At 37.9% G+C, this 20,209-nt stretch overlaps 4 long non-coding RNA genes across 4 annotated transcripts; all 4 read left to right on the top strand.

The window, feature by feature from the left end:
- Window positions 1-292: 292 nt before the first annotated feature.
- On the top strand, window positions 293-2,029 carry LOC110916037. The gene is made up of 5 exons (XR_002579437.2): window positions 293-763; window positions 1,023-1,077; window positions 1,325-1,412; window positions 1,490-1,786; window positions 1,883-2,029. It is a non-coding gene; the product is annotated as an uncharacterized LOC110916037 (long non-coding RNA).
- A 15,877-nt stretch (window positions 2,030-17,906) lies between these two features.
- On the top strand, window positions 17,907-18,263 carry LOC110915282. Its single transcript, XR_002578855.2, has 3 exons — window positions 17,907-17,957; window positions 18,055-18,122; window positions 18,205-18,263. It is a non-coding gene; the product is annotated as an uncharacterized LOC110915282 (long non-coding RNA).
- Window positions 18,264-18,341: 78 nt separating this feature from the next.
- Window positions 18,342-18,797, top strand: LOC110918461. The gene is made up of 3 exons (XR_002581337.2): window positions 18,342-18,491; window positions 18,589-18,656; window positions 18,739-18,797. It is a non-coding gene; the product is annotated as an uncharacterized LOC110918461 (long non-coding RNA).
- A 78-nt stretch (window positions 18,798-18,875) lies between these two features.
- On the top strand, window positions 18,876-19,331 carry LOC110919642. Its single transcript, XR_002581595.2, has 3 exons — window positions 18,876-19,025; window positions 19,123-19,190; window positions 19,273-19,331. It is a non-coding gene; the product is annotated as an uncharacterized LOC110919642 (long non-coding RNA).
- Window positions 19,332-20,209: the final 878 nt, after the last annotated feature.

Below are 20,209 nucleotides of genomic sequence, written 5' to 3'. Positions count from 1 at the left end.
TATATATAGGACACATGTCACTCATTGGAGCCATCTATTTTTTAGCCTATTAAAATTAAATAATTGTTTCTGAAAATGTTATATTATGAGATATATACGAAGAGTTATCCATTTACTATATATAATCTATACTATTATAAAAAGGAGAAGTGATGGATAAGAATGTAATTTCACCAAATATACATGTTCTTAAGCAGCATGTACATAGGAGTTTAAGCAACACAATTGGAATTGAAGAGTCATTTTAAGACGCCTACAGAGTCATTCTCGGAATCATATTTTCCCAACAGTTCTCAAGAAACCCAAGCGTTTTGATTGTCCCCAATTCAAGCCAATCTAATTGATAATCATTGAAATTGATGGCACTATCATTCTCAGTAGCTAAATGTGATGGAAGATGTTCTTAAACAACACAGTAATCAACAACTTGATTTGGATTCCCCGTAGAGCAGAGGAAGCTGGTATGTGCGAGCGGCGGCTAGGGTTTTGCCATATTTTAGGTGGAATGGGGTCAGAGCAGGATCTCCATCCCGATTGGGGTCAAACCGATCGAATTCTGGCTCTGCTATGCTAACTCTATTGGCTACATGCGATGTTATTGGATCGACAGGTATTATTTTATTGTGTTTTCTCGCAGAGTGCTTCAGGAGGAGGAGTGCTGGATTGACTTAACTCAAATACAAGGAAGATGAGCAAGAAGAACCCACTTGTATACTTGGACGTGTCTATAGATGGAGATCCTATTGAAAGAATGGTTTTTGAGGTGCTCTTTTTGTGCCATTACCAGCTTTTATTAATATTATTTGTTTTTTAGATGTTGCCGTGACCGGTTATTTATTTTTTAATGGGTTTTCAGGTGTTTCTTGTGCCCTGAATGACAATTTTTTTTGTTTCTTTTTTCAGTTTGCATGATGTATATATACTTCTGATCTGTCATTTACATAGTAATGCTATAAATGCCAACTTATTACTGTTAAGGCATTGCAATGGCTATAAACTTATTTTTCTGTATGGTTTTGCAGCTCTTCTCAGGTACTGTTCCTAAAACTGCTGAGAATTTTCGGGCACTTTGTACTGGTAAAATATTTACACCATGTCTTGGTACTCGTGTTTTGAAACTTTTGTGACATTTCTGATCTATTATCATTATATAATCTTGAACATATATGATTTGGTCAACTATATTTTTTTTAGTTCATTGATGAATATACAGTATAAAATTTGAAGGTCAGGTTTATAAGGCCTTTGTTATTATTAAGTTTGGCGGGTTTTGGGACTGTTTATTTCATCAACTTATAGTAATGCATGCTTAATTAAATTTCAGGAGAAAAGGGGAATGGTCAGAAAACTGGAAGACCCTGCACTACAAGGGATCCTCTTTCCATCACATAATTAAAGGATCTTTGGCTCAGGTGTGTTTTTTATCAGTTATATTAATATATTATACGGTTTTATTATTTTCTACTTAGTGAATAACAAACATGAATAGGCATATGTCTATTGGTGTTATGTCAAACGGCTTGCGAAGTAGACAGCAACCAAGACTTGGAATCCCAGAAAGAAGTGTCATTCGTAAGGCTGGAAGCATATATCTTCATAAACATGGAGAAGTTGACGGGTCAAAAGTACGCGTGCAGGTCGATATTGAAGAAAAAACTTGTGACGCAACCAACTCCTGGGGATTATGTAATGCTTGCTTATCACCATTGATGTGGGGATTAACAACCAAAAACTATTGCTTGATGAGTTTTATATTGGTCTCAAACACAAGAATGCCACTCGAAAGGTACATCAAGACTACTCGCACTAAATTAGGGTCCTAGAAGTTGTCCAGATTTAGTATTATCTTAATCATGCCTATTCTTTTCTATCATTTATGTAGGAATATTATGACTTACTTGAAGAGTTATGTCTGCAGTCAAGCAAAGCTATGGTCAAAAAGTGTTTGTGCAGTGTCTCTTAAAACTTAGATTTACCCAATAGCTCATAAATGTACCTATCAGCCAAATATAAAACCACTCAGTTGGCGGTCAGTGGTGATATTTATATTGTTGATCGATGATTTTCTATTCAAACTCAACAACTTTCATGTAGTTAGATAACCTCAATTTTACTCTACAGAACTAGGCATTAGGCATGGTGTCGGGCCGGGCGGGTTTGAGATGCGGGTCAGAATGGGTAGTTCAAAACAGGTTGGTTCAGTAAGGGTTACTTTTGTTCGGATCGGGCTTGAGCGCTTAACCCAACGCTCGACTTGTGCGGTTCTGGGCTACGCTTGCACCGGGTTGCGACATTGGATTTGTTCAAAAGGTCTTATCTTCTTCCATCTCAATTTATTCATTGATATGCGCAGAAAGAAACACACAGTTTCCCCCGGTTTGAAAAATAATACCAACCCATGCTGACCCATTTGAAATATAACACCGACCCATTGTGACCCATTTCATTAGAAAGGGTTGTCTCCATCAACCCACACTGGCCCGTTTCAATTTATGCCACCTTCTAAATAGTTTTATTCAATAGTATATATTTATTTTTGTAATGATATACTCTGTGGCCCCACCCGACCAGACCTGACTAACTTTAGTAAATTTTTGTGAAGATTGTACCAAAGTTTTGATTTCTTGGAAGCTTTTGATTAATAACCAAGATGCAATTTGAGTTTTGTATCGGTGAGTTCGTCACCTGCAAGTGGAGACACAACAGTCATCGAGGCAAGCGGCGTCCGAGGTGTCGAGCTAGACCTTAGGTCCGTACCAGTTTGCTTTTGAACAATTTTTCACATGCAAGATTGCCTTTTCTTAACTGTAATATCACGCGTTAATCCATTGTTATTGCTGCTGATAATATTCTGTAGGCAAGAGATCAAAGAGGCATTTGAGTTGTTTGATACTGATGGGTCTGGTATGTTGTTTATTCATTATTGTATACTGTTTTAGTTAAAGTTATTAAAGTTGAATGTTGCTATCAGGTATGAGTTTATTGTATGAATACAGTTACTACAGGTGGGGACATGGGTCGGGCGGGTTGCGTAATGGGTCAAAACGGGTCATTGTCGGATACGGGTCGAAGCCAGTTGGGTTGAGCCGAAACATTTTTTTGTTAGAAATCTTTACAGTTTTATAATCTATCTTCTTTGTTACAGGAGTAATATTATTTGAGTAACAATCTATTTTTGGCCCCTTTTGTTTTAACTCGGTTTTTTTTTTAATAGTAAAGGGTACTTCTAATGCATGCAACTTCATTATTGTTTTATCAGAAAAACTTAAATCTGTAGGATCGTTTGCTGACCCGAACGAGTCGTTCAGAGGTTAACTCTTGCGTTTCAGATGCGGAATAATAAGAAATACAAGTAGAAGTAGCTTGTTCTCCTTTCTAACTGCTTGTTTTATTGTTTTGCAACGTTTTACAGCTCGATCTTCACACCGGCAGAGCTTCGGCGTGGAATTTCACATACACATTGTGAGGATCGCCCTAATGACAACTATATATAGGCATTCTGGTCAGCTCATGTGACACATGTCCATAAAAGCGGTCCAAGAACTCTATGACCCTATGAGCGATCCTAGGCTATAAACCCTATACAGACTCTTGTTTTCTCGTATTTCGTGCCCTATGCTATACAATATGATGTAAGACTTGATCCTAGACACCTAGACGGAATCAACAGATGTAGTGCACCAACAGACTCCCCCTCAGATGTTGATGGAGTCGCCAACACACCTTGACTGTAAACTTGTGTCTTCACATCTGCAGTCTAGATCAGTCTCTGGGCTTTCTCTTTCTCTCTATCTTCAGACTCCCCCTCTCGATTTGCTGGTATTCTTTTGTTCTTCAGTAACATCTTCAGGATCGTTGTCTGATCTACACAGGCCTTCGGAATCGAATAACCTGGCTCTAAAAACACTTTAATTCTCTTGATCAGATCTCTTGATTCCTTAAGTTCATCAGCATCAACAACAGACGTGATTTTCAGAATCATAATCGATCAACCTGACTCTCCTCTAATCTTTAGAAACCAAAACCTGATTACCTGCACAATCTTAACCTAGAAATAAATTTTCTAATTTTATCACATATCAAAAACTTGTGCTCCAACACATGACTCTCTCAACAATCTATGATGAACCACTTGAAGAAGGTTAGAATTAACGAAAAGAGTTAGATTTACACAAACACTTCCCCTCAAATGCTGCTCATCATGTTTAGCACACGGAATTTTGAAAATCAGTTTTCCAACATCAGTTGTCGAAAATCTTTTTGACTTTTTCAAAAATTTATGCTAAAACACACTAAAATCTTTTTGGATTTTCAATATGAGAAAATAAAATGCAAAGAATGAAATATTTACAAACAATATTTTGTGAGTTCGTGCAAGAGGATCATATTTATGAAACCTATCACCAACACCGTTAAGCTTGATTTCATTTTAAGCTTTAAACAATTTACCTAGATTGTCAGTATATTTGTCCTCTTAAATTTTCAACACAAATTTCAATTGATTCAAGATACGATATTAATGTTTTAGAGACTTAAACTTAATTGTGTATCACTCCACTTGAATATACTCCTGTATCCAGATCCCAAATATTCAGTCTTACAGGTGAGTATACCACAGCTGATATCTGTAAAGGGGTTAGGTGCGAAACCGTGAGAGCTCAGGTCAGAACTTCCGTTCAGCAGAGAGATGACGGCTCGACTTTTGGTGGGTCCCCTTTAGAGGATCTTTTGCATTTCAACAGCAGCGACTATCAATTTTATTGTTTCATCAGCATGCTGAGGGTGAAGCTTATGTTTTAAAGCTTTAGCAAAAAGTATTATCCGGGGACTAGGTCAGAACTTCCATTCAGCAGAAGTCCCGGGATAATACCCCAGATATCACTGAGTATAAAGACCTAGTATCTCAGAATATGGGACCTTTCAAACAAGATTTCGGGGGTTACCCATATATCCAAGAATAGTTACCCACAACTTAAGCAAGTTTGAATTAGGTTTATATCTCGTTTCAATTTACTAAATGTGCGAAAATCTACTGACACATCCGCAGTAAGATTGTTTAACACTTTTTAGACTATTCAATTCTTTAGCGTGCCGTGATAGTCCACTGATGTACTATCATTTCCTCTTTTTCGCAACAAAACTCATTTTTGAATTTTATCATGTTTTTGGCTTTTTCAAATTTTCAAATGTTTTTGGATTTTCTGAAATTTCCCTACTCCCCCTAAAATGCAAACACATTTTAAAGAACATTTGAAAACTTCTAGACTTTTGACCTACTAGAAACATAAAAAGTAAAACAAACTATACAGAAACTTGACAACCGACACTGAATCACATCAAATCGCCATTCACTAGGCATAAACAATCTGAACTCCCCCTATCACAAATCATTTTCTCATTTAGATTTCAAAACACTTAAGTTTGTTTTAATCAAAATGAGTTTTCCAGAAAATGAATTTGTGTTGATAACAACCACTTGTAGGTTTATCTTTTAAAAACGGGGATGTGGTTCATCATCTTGTCTATCTTTTGCCATGGATAGTAAATCAAGTACAATTTAATGTCCCTGATTTATCATTTTCATTTAAGAACCTTCTGTACCACTTGTAAATGTAATTACTTCAAAAAATCCAAACATCTCAAAATTTAACCACAAATACCACTTGTGGGATCAAGATTACCACTTGTAGGAATGTTACGTCTACATCACCATTTTACCAATCAGGATGCCGATTCCTGCTTCTCAATTACCAACCTGAAAGCTCCGGCGTAATCCTTCAACCTGCAAAACATTCAATCACTATTCAAAATCTTTCAAATAAACTTTTCAAACACTAGAAATATGCCGATTCCTGATCCACGATATAAACTTGGGATCTCCGGCATAGTCCTTCGACTATCATGGGAAACAGACTTCCATCCAAGTCTTCTCAGACTTGATGGCTTTCAGTTCTTGAGCTGTAGGGTTGTATGTTGCCTTTTTAGTCGCATAAAAATCTTTAACTCCTTTAGCTCTCCCACTCAACATCTTCCCAAATATCTTCTTAACATTCCCGTTGAATGTTTTCTCGACATCAAATTCATCCTTTTCTTTGTAGAACTGATTTGAAATATCAGTTTTTCCAACTTTCTTTTTCACTTCTTCAAACTTCGATAATGGAAACTCCTCATCATTCACTGAAATCTTCTTTTCAACCTGTGGCTCTTCTGGCTTTGTGGAACCAGATTCATCACCGACATTCACTTCACCTTTCTTCGCAACCCACACCTGGTTGTCTTTTCCTTTCTTCTCATACTTGTTCTTTTGTGAACATTCACCAACCTCGAATTTTGAATTCTCAAAAATTCTAAGTTTTTCAGTCGGTGATTCAACATCAACAACTTTCTCTTTCATTTTCTGAGAAACTCCCTGTTTTGTTTTGGCATTCTGTGTACAGTTCCATGCAATGTGACCGACTTCATTGCATCTGTAACAGGTTCGAGTCTCTCTTTGATAACAAACATCAACTCCATTATTCTTTTTCTCAGTAAGAAACTCCTGGTTTGACTGTCTCCAGAACGGTTTCTTCTGTTCCTCCTCAGCGCTTCCACCTGTCACAAATTCAGATTTTGTTTTAGAATTTTTCATATTTTTACCATTTTCTGGTGGAACAAAACCAAGACCTTTCTTTTTGTAGCTACAATTTTGGTTAGGTTTTTTTTTGAAAACCAAAACCAAGATTGTTGCCCTTTTACTTGTTTAGACGTTGTTGAACTCTTGAAGTATATTTTTTAGGTTTTTCAGTAAGATTCAAATCTTTTATTTCAGAAATAGTAATTTCTGTCATTTTGAAAACCTTTTTGATCATGTCAAAGCGAACACTTCTTATTGGAAACTCTTTATTGTAATATAATTTGTCCGAACCATTCAAAGTATACACAACTTCGAATGTTTCATCATTCAAATCTGCCTTTGACAATAAAAATTCTTTACTATAAGACCGTTTAACCGACGAATTTTGGCTGTTGACTGACGACTTTGACTTTCCAGACCCAGATTTCGACTCAGACTCCTCATCAGTATCCAACACCTGATCGACCACCTTTTTAATTAACTCAGACTCATGATCGGTATCGGACGAGGTAAACGTGACATCAATGTTATCTGGTAAAACGTCAGTTGTGTCGGTTTTTAGCTTTATATTGACTGCTTTTTTCAATTGCTCCTCATTTGGTCTCCTAGGTGAATAACCATCCCAAATCGGAGGCGGACATTTGTTGTAACTAACAGTCGATTTCTTACCACAGTCTTTCTTCTCTTTCAGCTTCTCATCTTTGAAAGCTTCCATACCTGCAACAGTTGGGTAAATACGGTCAATGAGATAATCAGAAGTAGTATAGCTTAACAATAACCGCCTAATTCTCTCATTTTCAATTTTTTCCGTTTCCAACTCTTGCTTCCAGTTGGCACTCTCTTCAATGTAGAAATTTATAGCTTTTTGCTTTGACATTAAAGTTGCATTCATCATTGTCAGCGCCTGTTCTCTTTCTGAGTTTGTTGTTTGGAGACCAGTTACTGTTTTGTTCAACACGTCGTACGATTCCTTCACATAATTGAGGTTGAACAGTAACTGCTCCTTCTTTTTCTCGTACTCAGCTATGATGTCATCTTTTGCTGCACACTCTTTGCAGGCCTCCAAGCACTTTTCACACGGCTTGACAACTTCAACAATCTTCTCAACTTCGATTGTTTTTACAACTTCAATCACCTTTTCAGCTTCGGTCACCTTTTCTTCTTCTTTCTCTTTCTCAACTTCGGTAATCTTCTCAGCATTACTTTCAGCATTTTGAACATCACCATCAGATTCTTTTTGTTGTTCTCTAGCAGCTCTTTTCTCCTTTAGTTTCTCCATGCGATCTGCAAAATAAACATGAAAACTTTTAGGAGAAAGATGAGTTTTTGCAATATTTATATGTTTTTCTTCCTCATCATCACTGCTGCTGTGATCAGGTGACTGATCAAACTGAACTGATTTATCAGACTCAGCATCAGAAACATCAGAAATAGTCGGTGTTTTATCAAAAACAACTGTCTTTTCTGAAACCATCTCATTTTGTACACTCTCATTAGAACTAACAACATATTCAGCATTTTCATCTGAATCTGCTGAAATTTCTCCAGATCTTTCAGAAATTTCATCATCAACACTATCTGAATTTTCATCAGATGTAATAGACTTTTCATCCCCACTGGATACATTCACTCCAATCGATTTCATCCAAGTAGCAAACAAATCTGGCTCTCGGACGATCTTGGCAATGAACGCTTTAAATTTTCCCTTCTCATCCACGAACATATCCCAGCTGAAACCTTCTGGTAGTTTCTCATCATCTTGATCGATAATGCGTGCAGCTGTGGCTTCAGATGATATATAGTCATTCCAGCTAAAATCCACAACACATGCTCTTTTGGAGTCTTCAATCTTTCTCCCGTGAGCTGTCTGTGGTTCTTGGGATTGACCAACTTGCTGATAGATAGCTTTGCGGTAGTAATCATCTTTCCCGAATGGATTCTGTGCTCCGCTAGCTTCTTTTCCTTTGCACTCCCGCTTGAAATGGCCTTTTTCCTTGCATCGAAAACAAGTAACTTTAGATTTATCAAAACCTAAAGTAGATACATGAGCATCTAGAAAGTCATTTCTCCCGGTAATGGTTTTGAATTTCTCAGCTCGTCGAAGAACACTAGCAAGACACCATTTGATATCCATGAGTTCCATCTCTTCGGCGTCTATCTGATCGTAATCCTCTTTGGTAAGCATAGGATTTCCGATCCGACCAGCAACAAGACCTTCATAAGATAACAGAACTGAACCCAGAAGTGCCATATGGTCTTTTGCAGTGTCTTCAGAGAAGCTTTGACCTTCTGGAAGGTTGAGAGCTATGTTGCATTGAATCACGTATCCGTTTCCAGTCTTTGTACTCTGAGACTGAAAGCTCGTGTTAGTCTCTTTCGGATTCACACTCGGAAATGATGAAAACCCGCTGCTGCTCTTGTTTGAACCCTGATCAACTTTTTCTGATGAATCTCCAGCACTGAAAGCGGTTTGAATCTTTGGACTTCTTTCAGCTTCAGAAACTGGAATACTACCTTTATAGTACATTTTAACATCCCGTTGACCACTCGGGTTATTCATCCTGGCTATCTTCTGTTGTTCCAGATCCTGTCCCTCTAACTTCTCAATAAACTGTCCGATTGTCAGTTTGTCATAAACACCCGTGTTTTTCAGTATCATTAAATACGTTCCCCACTCTTTCTGAGGTAACGCATCAGCCAACTTATCAACATATTCTTCACGAGCTTTATCAACACCCAACATTGACAATGATCGCACCAAATGACAATATCTCTCGATCAACTTCTTAGTGTCCTCTCCCGGCAAACTACAGAACAAGTCAAATTCTTTCTTAAGTAATGCCTTCTTGCTTTTGATCATACTTTCACTACCCTCGAATTTAACCTTAAGAGCATTCCAAATTGATTTTGCAGTTTTGTCGTGTTGTAGCAGAATGAATATATCTTCTTTAATTGCCTGCTGTAACAGACTGATCATCATTTTCTCTGCTCTGTACATTGCACGTTCTTGTTCTGAGAATTCGGATATTTGTTTAACAACTTGCAATTCTGTTCGAGGCAATGTGTACTTTTCCAATATGCATTCCCACGATCTGAGATGATTTGCTTGAACCCAGTTTTCAAACCGATTCTTCCACCCATAATACTCCTCAATGCTCATCAATTTCGGGGGATTTTGAGTCGTTTCCGTCTCGTTTTCTAAATTCATTGCTTGAGCAATTGCGGCTGGAGTAGTCGATGTAGCAAAAGCGTTGTAAAACTCGGAATCCATACTGATTTACAAGCGTACAAACAGATGACAGAAAAGCAATCCAACACTGAACAAATAAGTGAACCAGTTGTTCACAAGGACAAAAAGTATTTTGGAGCGAACCTAAAAATCAACTGCTCAAATGAACGAACATAATTATCTTTTGGAGCGGTCCAAGATTGTTCGTTCGAGTGGTCCAAGATTGTTCGTTCGAGCGGTCCAAGATTGTTCGTTCGGGCGGTCCAAGATTGTTCGAATGAGTGGTCCAAGATTGTTCGAATGAGTGGTCCAAGATTGTTCGAATGAGTGGTCCAAGATTGTTCGAATGAGCGGTCCAAGATTGTTCGAATGAGCGGTCCAAGATTGTTCGAATGAGCGGTCCAAGATTGTTCGAATGAGTGGTCCAAGATTGTTCGAATGAGCGGTCCAAGATTGTTCGAATGAGTGGTCCAAGATTGTTCGAATGAGCGGTCCAAGATTGTTCGAATAAGTGGTCCAAGATTGTTATCTAAGAGCGGTTCACGATGACGTCACTTCGAGCGGTCCACATTACGAACATGATTTGACCCATAAAAACTTCGAATTTTGGCTTCAAACTTTCCAGGGTTTATCTCGATACTATTGCGCACAATCTGTGAAAAATTGCGCGAATTCCGACCGTGAAATCTTCCCGAATCAGAAAAAGAAGGTGTAGAAGTGAGAAGAAATGATGAAAAACAGCTACAATCTGCAGAAAACCTCCTCCCAAGCTCTGATACCACTTGTAGGATCGTTTGCTGACCCGAACGAGTCGTTCAGAGTTTAACTCTTGCGTTTCAGATGCGGAATAATAAGAAATACAAGTAGAAGTAGCTTGTTCTCCTTTCTAACTGCTTGTTTTATTGATTTGCAATGTTTTACAGCTCGATCTTCACACCGGCAGAGCTTCGGCGTGGAATTTCACATACACATTGTGAGGATCGCCCTAATGACAACTATATATAGGCATTCTGGTCCGCTCATGTGACACATGTCCATAAAAGCGGTCCAGACATGTCCATAAAAGCGGTTCCAGACATGTCCATAAAAGCGGTTCCAGACATGTCCATAAAAGCGGTCCAAGAACTCTATGACCCTATGAGCAATCCTAGGCTATAAACCCTATACAGACTCTTGTTTTCTCGTATTTCGTGCCCTATGCTATACAATATGATGTAAGACTTGATCCTAGACACCTAGACGGAATCAACAGATGTAGTGCACCAACAAAATCATTACCGGTTAACTCAACGACCTAAGTTTTCTTTCACTTTGAGCAAAAAGAATGGATCTAACAAACTAGGACGCTCAAGTCTTGCAAATGAGGCTATTAAAATGGTATTTCTGGTACAGAAAGAACAAAAAAAAAAGAGAAGTTATTGCGTTAATAACGCAAAATTACAACCACTTGACGATGAGATGAAGGTCAGCTCAAGTTTAAGTTATGAATGCTCGAGCTCGAGGTTGGCTGGTCGATAATTTTTCAAGTTCAACGTCGGCTCCACTTTGGCTTGTTTATCAATTATAACTTTATATTAGATTTTAATTAGTTTTTATATATAATCTTGTTGTTTTTTAATAACTTATATTATAATTATTAATTATAACTATTTAGTAAAAGTTATATAGATTGTGGGCTCAATTAGGTTCGTGGCCTAGATTGTGGTAGATAAGTGTCGGTCGGGCTTTACTAAACGAGCGTGTTTGTATTTTTTAGGATTCGAGTCGCGCTGTTTTAAGCTCGGCCTGGTTAAGCTTGTTTTCGAGCCGAGTTCGAGTAGGTCGGGTTGTTTGCACCACCTACTTAAAAACAACCTAAATGTAGGTCCCGCTTTTCTGGTGGATCGATAACGAAACCTATCCTTGTTTATCACAAACACGGTAACAGGTGTGGAATCCCCGTGACGGTGCAAACCAAACAAAGTGTAAAATAAGAACACGCGTCACCAAAAGATTCAATATCTATTGATTATGGATGAGCACAACCACAAACATATACAAACAATGTTTTAACGGACTCTCACTAAGTCTCTCTGTGCTCATCTGTTTCACACAGAAACAATGAGGGGTATTTATACTAAACAGACACACAGATCAATGATGAAACGCAACGAAGCCACGACGAAACACTAAAGTCGACGAAACACTATCTGTTTCGTCGACATACATATTAAATCCACTTCCTGTTTCGTCGATTGTAATTTGGGCCAAATTCAAGGAAGTTACGGCCCAAATGCAAGCCCACACAACATTTACATAACAAACTGATTGGCCCAGCACATGTTTCGTTCAACAATTTTCACAAATTCAATGACCATGACATCCTCATGACATCACAATGATGATGTCATTGTGATGTGTCACCGGGACTTGGTTTGCGGCGCTCCGTGCTTCGCGTGTCGAACTCTAGGGCGCACGATGGAGGAATGTCGTGACGTCGGGCTTGAGCCAGACCTAACCGTGTCGAAACCAAGTCGAACCGAGCCGAGTCAAACCGAGCCGAGTCGCGTCCACCCAAAGTGTATCAACAAACTCCCCCTTGGACGCTACTCGAGATGGTTCGTCTTCTGTGATTGTTCGTCTTCTGTGTCTTTCATGTCGGAGGATCTTCAAAGTCTTCACGCGTCGTAAGAAGAAAGTGTATCAACAAACTCCCCTTTTCATTTAGGAAGTATGTTAACAAACTCGCCCTTAGAATGAACTCTCCATTGAGTTATGCTCGTGAATCTTTTGATCGTTAATTCTTCAGATCCTTGTGGTATTGATGAAGGGTCATCGACAACTCGAACATTTATGAAGATGCAATTGTTTTCCGGCTTAAAATCGGGATTTTGGGTTAGGATAGACTCGAGTTCCAACATCGGTCAATCAAAAATAAACTAGAAGCAAAATCCTTTTGAATTTTATAAAGTTTATTTTAAAACACACCTAAAATCTTTTTGGAATTTTCATTTTTCAAAAGTAAAGACGGAAAACAATAAGTAAATATATACAAAGATGCTGCAACTGAAAGTAGTAAATAAATATTTACAGACATTCTTTTTGCGAGTTTCGAGGGTAAGAGAATCATATTAGTGTACGGTCATGCCAAAACGCTCTTTTTGTTCAATTAGTTAACATTTAGATAAGCATCCTATAGCGATTATCGGTATTGTTGTCCACTTAAGCTCAACTTATCAGATGTAATCATGGCGAGGGGATACTTTAAGGTATGATTTATACTTACAGACCGGTGTTCATCCACACACGACACATTCCCGTATCAAGGTATGCATGAGAATTCATCTTACCGGTGAGTATACCGATTATCATCTGTTTGACCGTATAAAAGAATGTAAGAAACTCACTTATTTTGATTGAAAACAAGCCCTATGTGATAGAATCACTTATTGATGAGGAACTTGATTTTCGATGCATGAGGGCACAAGAGCAAGTCCGTGAACAGGTCAGTACTTTCGTACAATAGAGAGACGAACTTGACTCCCGCATAAATGTGATATATTATCACTTATTTTGTGGACATGTGATTGTTGATCACTTATTGAGGTCGTATGCAGTATGTACACGTATGTATAGTATCATGGAAGATCTAGACTTACGTCCCCGTTATTTTTCGGTAAAAGATACAGCCATGATACCCAGATGATAAGACAGCATAAAGACCGAATATCTCAGAACCTTGACAATCTCTCAAACGAAATTTCGGTACTAAGACCATATGCCAATGTGTGGTTCCCACCTGGTCTTCAGTCGATTTAGGATTTATATCACCCTGCACACTTTAAAATGACTGTGAGCCTATCGATACATCTTATATAGAGCTTCTTATCATTTTTCATTTTAGGTTTAAAGAGGTTTGGACAGACCACTGATGTGCTATCATATTCTCTTTTTCTCGCCAGGAAACTCATTTTTGATTTTCTATTGTTTCTGTGTTTTGAAATTTTTCGATGTTTTTGGATTTTTTAAATTTTGGATTTACTCCCCCTAAAATCAACAAACTAAGATAAAATTTAAAAGACACAAAGATATTTACAAAAACGATTTCCCGATGTCGGTTAACTCATGTTTTACCTTAATGCCGTTTACCAAAATTAATTTTAATCAGAAATGATTTATCGAATTTTGGAAAAATGAGTTGGCACGTCGGTAAGCGGTGCGGACCAAGACAACATTGACGCGTTTCATAATGAAACATTCACGTGTGAGGTGATATTTGAGATCAACGTGTCAGGCTAAAGAGTGATGTACGAGATGATAATAATTCATAAAGCAGCTTAAAAATCGACAAGTATAGGAGAGATTAGAAATTTAAAACCGTATCTTGCAACTGCTTCGTGCATTGCAAGGAATCTAAGCACTCTCCCAAACTGGACATCCACCTGGTGCGGATTTCAAAGCCGATTTTTGTAGCTACTGAGAAATCTCTTCACAGCAACAAGATCATAAACCTTTGGGTCCGGCTGGTCTTCCAATTGCACCAGCGAAGGTCTTTGTCTTTCTCCTTTAGAAGTAGTGTGCGGTTGTTCAATCCACGCCAAGGCATCCACACACCCGGTTGGTTTGTTCAACAAACACATTTTCTTCAATCACACCGCGAAGAAATGTACACTGCACATTAATCTTGTTGATTGTGAACTTCAGACGTGCTGCAGGTGCGTACATTTTGATTTGAATCTATCCCGGGGACCCGATTAAAGCCTTGAACAATCAAACTTTGAAATGATTTTCATTTTGTCGAAGCTTTCAATTTCTTTTAACAGACAACTCTGTTTCCCCTTTCTTTTTCTCTCCATCAAAGGCAACAATTTCTTCTGTCGCCTATCTTGTGCAAGGACGCTCCACTATCAACAATCTTACGACTATCGAAAGTTCCTCCTGGAACATCCTACACACTCACTCAGAGATTAGTTGGAGAGGGGGACCCAAGCCTTCATAGACTTTGGGTTGCCCCTGAGAATCAAGAAATGTAATTTCAATTTCTTGAAGGTTTTCAAACACAGCACCTCCCCCTGAACTTTCACCCGATTTAGGTCTCCAAGCTTGTTTCCGTTTACCAGATTGTGTATTATGTACAATTTCTGGTTTTAATGGTTGTGACAAACTAGGTTTCCTTTTAACCGTTTTGACTTCAGATTTTAAAGCTTTTTCAACAGCTTTGATGTTATGACGTCTTTGTTTCGTTTCTTGTTCCTTAACAGTTCTTTTATCATGTTTTGGAGAAACAGGACGACATTGTGAGTGACCTTGTTCAGAAGGGGTTCTTTCAACAAAATTTCGTTTGGGCGAGTTTGTGCAGTCTTTAATGATGTGCCGAAACTTCCCACATTTAAAACACGTTCTCCTTTCAACAAACTTAGGAGAATTTGATCGACTAGCAGATGTCGAACCTGTAGAACCTGAGGTACTTGCTCTTTCATCACACCCGTTTGTGTGTTGGGTGTAATTGTTATCGCTATTACGTTTCAAAATCTTGACTTGTTGTACAAAATCAGTGTTTGATTTGTTTTCAAAAGTCTCAATTTTATCCGTACCATTTGATGCTACAAATTTAACATCTTTTGCTTTCTTCTTGTAACGAGCTCCTTTTGATTCAACCTTAGCCTTTGGCTTTGAAGCTCGTTGTTGTTGTTTACCCTTAAAAGCAATTGGTTGTTGCTTTGTCGGTGATTTTTGTTTTCCAAATTGTTTTCTGATTTCAGCTTTTGGAATTGGATCACATTGAGTTACAGTAACTCCCGGAATTGTCTTTCCCAAAAACTGGTTTTTAGTATCTTCAAACACTTTGTCAATCAAAGATTGACTGACGTTTTTGATTGGAAAATCTTTGTCTGAATAAATTTTACTATCACCGACCAAAGTATACAACAAGTTATTGCTCTTAACAGCAGACACACATTCCTTGTCATCTTTGACATCCTTGACAAGATTTATCACTTGCTTGGCAACAGGTTGCACGGCAGGAGTAGGAGGATCACAAAGAATATGATTCTCAATTGGAATTTCTACTCCTTTCGTCTCATCAAGTGATTCATCCTAGTCACTCACATCTGAAGAATCATAGTCCTCAATAGTTGGAGGACTTTGATTTGAAGCACATGACGACTTTTCTTTATCAGATGAGCCCTCCGATGAACTGTCCGGTTTGAACCCTAGGCCAGTAGTAACTTCCTCATAATCAAGAGGCACACTGGGTTCATACCGAGGCATATCCTCTTCATCGGGAATTTTGTTATAGTTGTGTCTCAAAGGAGGTGGACACGCCTTATACCCTACGCCTTTCACGTTCCCTTTCAGTTGTTGAACGTCAATTATGTGATCGAGCACAAATCGGGAGTTAGAATAACTCTCCAATTTTTGCTTGATTGCATCATGCTCGCATTTGGCAATGGCTAATTCCTTTTTGGTTTCCTCAATGATGTTAACGTAATCATTAATACTAACTTGTTTATGATAAACAACTTTTTTCACTTCGGAACCACATTTCTTTAATGTTTCAATTACAGATTTAAATTCCTTTTCATTTCTAACCAGAGCCATATTTGCCTCTTGCCACTTTGACAGTTCAATAACCAAACTCTGATTATGACTATGAACCGTTTCATATTCACGTTTCAATTCAGCACATTTAAGTTTCATATCAGCACAATCACTACATATGCTAGAAGTTTCAGATTTTACCTGACTCGTAGAGGCTGAAACATTTGCCATAAAGGCAGTTTGAGAAGAGAAAGATCCATCTTCAGTGAAAATCTTCTCCATTTCTTCTGATGTAGCATCAGCTTTCTTGATCAAGTCAGATTTCTTGTTAGCATCATTCAGCAAATTATCAGCTTCAGAATCAGTTCTTTCATTCAAATTCGATTCGTCATCCGAACTGCCACTGTATCCCGAACTATCATCTTTCCTGAAGATTCACCATCATTGACATTCTTGACAATTTCAGCATAAAACACAGTTCCTGTTTGATCACCGTTTCCCAACTGTATGGGCGGACCACAATCGACACTTGGATCAAATTGAGGTTGTGTTGTGGAAACTTGGGCTTGTGGTGTGGGTATTGATTATGAAAGATAGGCACTTTGATCGAACAGTGATTGAGTAGTGGTAACTTGAGGTGGAGGTATGGATTGTGAAAGATAAGCACTTTGATCCCACTGTGGTTGGGCTTGATTGAACTGTGGAAACGGAGAAGAGCTTGTATTGGATACAAACGCCGTTTGAAGCTTCGGTTGCTGAACGGAACTAGAGCTAGCTGAAGGACCAAAACTAGGCAAATACATTTCTGTGTTTTGAGTGGGTGCAATCCTTTTAGCTTTCTGAATTTCCTCTTCGTTTTTGTGCTCCAACTTCTGAATGAATTCATAGATATTAACATTGACAGCATCTAAAACGCCCGTATGCTTTAAAAGCTCAATGAATGGGCTCCACTTTGGAGGTAGAGCATCAGCAAACCGTGCTACCATTTCCTGTTGAGATGCAAGAACACCAAAATAATACATTTCACACATCAAATGATAATAACGAGTAGTTATATCATTTAGGGTTTCATTCTCTAAGAAATGAAATGATTCGAATTTCTTCTTCAACAGATCATGGCGTGTCTTTCTAGTAGCTGCATATCCTTCTCCTCTCGCTACCAAGAGATTCTGTATGTTTTGATTTTGATTCGACAACAAAGCCCATTGACTTGCACTTATGGATGGTTGAGGAATCGTATTTCTTGCCCACACGGCTGCGGATGTTTGATCTTGACCTGGTTGTGGATCCGTACTCCAATCCCAAGGGCTAGTACAACTCATGATTGATGTATGTATGTGAAAAACCGATCACACTCTTGAAAACAGACTGTTATCACACTTTTGGAAGTCCTCTGTTTAAAATTGATAAGTTTCTCGACGAAACACTGATGTTAATGAACGACGAAACTCAAAAGAAATTAATGATTCGACGAAATTGATTTATATGATGAATCTGAATGAATTGCGACGAAACTAATATATATATGACGAAACAGAATGATTTGCGACCAAACAGAATGATCGGCTGGCGGACAGCCTCAACATGGGAGTTATGGTGAGTGCATGCACATACCAAATAGTCATCGCTTAATATGATTTAAATTTGAATCTCTCTAATTAAAAGTAGTTTTGCTGTTACTTTGTTTTTTTAGGATTGGTTTGATCCAATTGCTGATTCGACTACTAGCCATCTCGATCTGATTCCCCACATGGTTTAGGGGTAATTGATTTTGTTTTTGACGTTTAAAGGTTTTAAAAATCATTGAATTTTGTATTAAATGGGAATTTCGACATCATTTCAGGAGAAGTTTAAAACAACAGGACTATGGAAGGATATACGGTGCTACATTGACAGTCAAGTGAGACCCCATCTCTTTGTTTAAAGTTCAAACACATAATTTGTTTTCAGTTTTTAATTTTCAATGAATTATACGAAAACGTAATTTCTGTTTCATAATTAGGGCTTTTTGTTTGATCTAATCGGTTACTGAATTATGGTTTTGTTTGTAAGGAGAATCCGATTGCAAGCTCACCGGCGAAGGAAGCATACAGGAATCGGCTGGCGGACAGCCTCAACATGGGAGTTATGGTGAGTGCATGCACATACCAAATAGTCATCGCTTAATATGATTTAAATTTGAATCTCTCTAATTAAAAGTAGTTTTGTTGTTACTTTGTTTTTTTAGGATTGGTTTGATCCAATTGCTGATTCGACTACTAGCCATCTCGATCTGATTCCCCACATGGTTTAGGGGTAATTGATTTTGTTTTTGACGTTTAAAGGTTTTAAAAATCATTGAATTTTGTATTAAATGGGAATTTCGACATCATTTCAGGAGAAGTTTAAAACAACAGGACTATGGAAGGATATACGGTGCTACATTGACAGTCAAGTGAGACCCCATCTCTTTGTTTAAAGTTCAAACACATAATTTGTTTTCAGTTTTTAATTTTCAATGAATTATACGAAAACGTAATTTCTGTTTCATAATTAGGGCTTTTTGTTTGATCTAATCGGTTACTGAATTATGGTTTTGTTTGTAAGGAGAATCCGATTGCAAGCTCACCGGCGAAGGAACCATACAGGAATCGGCTGGCGGACAGCCTCAACATGGGAGTTATGGTGAGTGCATGCACATACCAAATAGTCATCGCTTAATATGATTTAAATTTGAATCTCTCTAATTAAAAGTAGTTTTGCTGTTACTTTGTTTTTTTAGGATTGGTTTGATCCAATTGCTGATTCGACTACTAGCCATCTCGATCTGATTCCCCACATGGTTTAGGGGTAATTGATTTTGTTTTTGACGTTTAAAGGTTTTAAAAATCATTGAATTTTGTATTAAATGGGAATTTCGACATCATTTCAGGAGAAGTTTAAAACAACAGGACTATGGAAGGATATACGGTGCTACATTGACAGTCAAGTGAGACCCCATCTCTTTGTTTAAAGTTCAAACACATAATTTGTTTTCAGTTTTTAATTTTCAATGAATTATACTAATTGTGATACTCTTATTGTGCAGCGCTACGGTTTGTAGGTTGAAGTTTGCTTAACACGCTTCAACCGTCGAACTTGGTGCGGCTCAATTGAATAAGGAAAGCAGGGAGGTCATGGACCTTAAAGACTTGTATCACGTGACCTTTGTTATGTGCGGTATTGGCGCCGAAATGATGATGGGAGTTATGGTGAGTGCATGCACATACCAAATAGTCATCGCTTAATATGATTTAATTCCGACTATGTCTGAAGTTTGAAAATGGGTTTTGATATCATGACTTTTTTGTAGGGTAAATATGATATTATATAATGTTTTAAGGGAGATATATGAAATCATCCCTTTTTTCATTATTTTTTTAGTGGATGAAATACAAGTTGGCAAACATATGGAATGAAGTAGGTAATGTAGCTAGAATCTTGGCAGAAGGAAGCGACTAGAGTTTGTTTTTTAAGGTATTTACCGATTTTATTTACTTAATATTTAATGCATCTTTCCTGTTGTCATCGTATAACATATTTATTTGTTCATGAGCTTTTTGTTTCTTGCCCCTTCTCCTGCAGGTAGTAATTTCAATCTATCTTTTCAAGTTGCTTGTGGTGAACAACTTTCCCACATCAATGGGAGTAGGTATGATTTTTGCTCTTTTTCTCATTGCTTCATGCTAGGTGCTTGGCCGGTTAGGCGGGCTGTGTAACGGGCCAAAACTACGGGCAGGTCGACCCAAAACACGTTTCGAATGGTTTTGATAAATAATTAGGGTGTCCAATATAAGCACAGATTTTGTATCATTATTATAATATACTCC

Source organism: Helianthus annuus, chromosome 16 (genome assembly GCF_002127325.2).
Source record: "Helianthus annuus cultivar XRQ/B chromosome 16, HanXRQr2.0-SUNRISE, whole genome shotgun sequence".
In the NCBI taxonomy this organism is placed as follows: Eukaryota; Viridiplantae; Streptophyta; class Magnoliopsida; order Asterales; family Asteraceae; genus Helianthus; species Helianthus annuus.
The sequence above is the reverse complement of the archived record's forward strand: the minus strand, read 5'-3'. Positions and strand labels throughout refer to the sequence as shown.